Source organism: Chrysochloris asiatica, unplaced genomic scaffold (assembly GCF_000296735.1).
Source record: "Chrysochloris asiatica unplaced genomic scaffold, ChrAsi1.0 scaffold00313, whole genome shotgun sequence".
In the NCBI taxonomy this organism is placed as follows: domain Eukaryota; kingdom Metazoa; phylum Chordata; class Mammalia; order Afrosoricida; family Chrysochloridae; genus Chrysochloris; species Chrysochloris asiatica.
In genome coordinates, this window is record NW_006408831.1 from 757082 (window position 1) to 760449 (window position 3368).

Below are 3368 nucleotides of genomic sequence, written 5' to 3' on the forward strand. Positions count from 1 at the left end.
GAATGAATGTAAAACTAAAGTCCTCTCATGTAAACTATCATATAATTCACAATAAAACATTAAAAAAAAACAACCCTTGAGTTACATCACTGAGGAACAGAAGTAACATTCTGAAATTTCTCAGGCGGCTTTGAAGGCTAGAGGCCATTGTTGGTGTTAACTGACATCGAGTTGGTACCAACTCATAGCAACCCTGTATAGGGTTTCTAGAGGATCCACTGGTGAGCTTGTACCACCGACCTTGTGGTTCAAAACAACCTTGCAGTCCAGTGCATTAACCCACAGCATCATACCAGGAATCCATTAGGTGGCATTAAAGTCATATTCAGAGTTTCCAACTTTTTTTTCCCTCCTGCATTTTTCTGATTTGAGACTTGTGTTTTTAGTCTCATTTTTTTGGTCCTCCTTCTATGTTAGGAGCTCTATTTGTGTAGTGGTTATGAGTCAGACCTAAAATTTGTTGTTGTTGTTGTTAAGTACCATGGAGTCAGTTCCAACTCATAGTGACCCTGTACAGGGCTTCCAAGCCTGTAAATCTTTATGGAAGCAGAAAACCTCCTCTTTCTCCTGCAGAACTGCTGGTAGATTTGAACTGCCGACCTTGAGGTTAGCAGCCCAATTCGTAACCACTACACTACCAGAGCTCCTTAGACCTAAAATTAGGGAGTAATAAAGGCATGAAGTGACTGACTTACAAGTTTTCAAGAGGGAGTTTAGTTTAAGAGTGTATGGGGGAAGGTAGAGTCCCTACTGAATAGTTTTCATCTTGTCTAGATGGGTCTGGTGAAAAGAGATGGGGATAAGATTCTTATGATTCAATAGTGAGTAATTGTTATCATGACTAATTGTGACTGTCACCACTGTAAAGGTAGAAGTTCTATAACAAAAACGGGAGACTGGTTAATCTTAAAGTACAGAACAGAGGACCCTAGGAACATCAAGGGAGAAGAGCACAAGCAGAATGCAGGTCCTTATCCAGAGAAGCAGTGACATTAGAGATGGAGACAGAGATGAGGACATGGAGAGAGGGAGCAGCTGAGGACGCTGGACTCATGGAAAGAGAGGGATTGGATGCTGGTGGCCAGGAGGCAGGCTTGTAGAATATGCCCTTTGGTTGTTTAAATTATATATTCCTGAGTGTTTCTGTGTACACCCCTCCCCCTCCCACAATGAAACAAAACAGGGAATGGAAGCAAATACTGTTGAATGATGATGCACAAATAAGATTGTAATCTTTGCAGTGAAATGATGGTGTAAAGCCAATGTTCTCCTATGTAAATTATCACTTAGTTCACAATAAAAACTTATCAAAAAAAAAGTACACCAACATACATTCATCTAACTAATACAAATACAACCATACTACAATGCCTTAAAAGCATCAGAAATTTTCTGTTCACATGCAGAAACAAGACAGAGCAGCTCAAACAAACAACCAAGAGGAAGAGCTAGAATTTGCATTGGCTGGAGAAACAGCTTTGGGATTACCTGAAATAGAATTCAGGAAAATGATAATGAGGTGTATCCAAATGTTCTACAGAAAGGTTGAGGAAAATAAGGAAGAAGTCAGAAAAGCACTACAAGAATAAAAAAAAATAGATATAGCATTGGAGGCAATACAAAACCTGCAGAAAGAGGTCCAGATGATCAGTGCTAAAATATCAGAAATGAACATACACTGAAAGGGCAAAGGAGTAGAAGAATTGAAGAGATGCAAGCCGGAATGAGTGAGCTTGAAAACAAATCTCCCAATACTGCTAAGATAGAAAAACAAACAGAAAAAAGAATGGAGAAATCTGAAGAAAGTCTAAGATTCATGTGGGACAGCATGAAGAGAAATAACCTACGGGTGACTGGAGTTCCAGAATGGGAAGAATCAAAGAAACCCACAGAAGAGATCATTGAAGAGCTGCTGGAAAAAAAATTCCCTAACATCTTGAAAGATGAGAAGATAAGCATTCAAGAAGTTGACTGAACCTCATGTAAAATAGGCCCCAAAAGAAAATCACCAAGGCATCATAATCAAACTCTCCAAAATCAAAGGCAAGGAAAGAATCCTGAAAACAACTAGCTAAAAAAGAAGTGTTAAAATGCAAAGGAAAGTCGATGAATTAAGCTCTGATCTCTCAGCAGAAACCATGCAGACCATGCAGAAGGAAGTGGGAGACAAATAAAAAACTCTGAAAGAAAAAACTGCCAACCAAGAATCATACACCTACAAAGCTGTCAATCAAATGTGACAATGAAATCAGAACATTTGAGGATAAACAGAAATTAAGAGATTTTGTAAAAGCCAAGCCAGCATTTTAAAGCATACTAAAGGGAGTTCTTTAGTCTGAGAACCAACAAGAGCAGACAAAAACTGGACATTGACAATATGTAGCAAAACCATCTGGAACACTCATTTGAGAGATGAAAAAGTTCAGAGCAAAACAAAACTACAAGAATGAAAGTAGGGAATCTGGGAGATAAATACAATGAAAAGGAGGGAAAGGTATAGTTATAGAGATGCAGGTGGGGAGGAGATAAGTAGATTTCAGGAAAAAACAGACTGTTCTAAAAGGAGGAAGAAGTGAATAGAATATAGGGTAACCTCAAAGAAACGTAAGACTTCACAACATATAAAGAAAAGGAAAATCCAAGATTATGGAAACATTAAAACTATGAAAAAATTAATAAGAAAAGGCACAAAAAATGAACTCAACACAGGAAAGCATGTAGAACAAAGAAATCAAGAGCACCACAATAAAAACAAGCAACATAATGACAGTAATTAATTCATACCTGTTGATAATTACACTGAATGTCAATGGATTAAACACATCAGTCAAGAGAAAGAGAATGAAAGAATGGATAAAAAAATAGGATCCTATTCCTATCTCTATCTCCCTGTACACAGGGTTGATAAGAATGGGCAACTTTGACATTGGCTACCTAAATTGGGAAAGGAGGCAATAAAGGCACAAAATGACTGGTTTACAAGTTTTCAAGAAGGAGTTTAGTTTCAGAGTATGAGGGGTAAAAATCCCCACCAGATAGTTTTCATCTTGTCTAGACAATCTGGTGAAAGGAGATGGGGATAAGATTCTTTTTTTTTTTCAAGTTCTCTGTATCAGTATCACAATTTTGTTCTTGTTGTTGTTAATTTAAGGATTTTATTGTGGATTGAGTGAAAGTTTACAGGGCATATCATCAGTTTTAATTCAACAAATCATATACCTTGTTTCATTACAATGATTATAATCCCCTCCGTGTACCATCAGTTAACAGTATTTCTTTCTATCCACTTTAGCTGTTTAAAAAAAACAAATGAACAAACCACTCAGACATATATAATAATTTACATCTCCGAAGGGCACATTCTACAA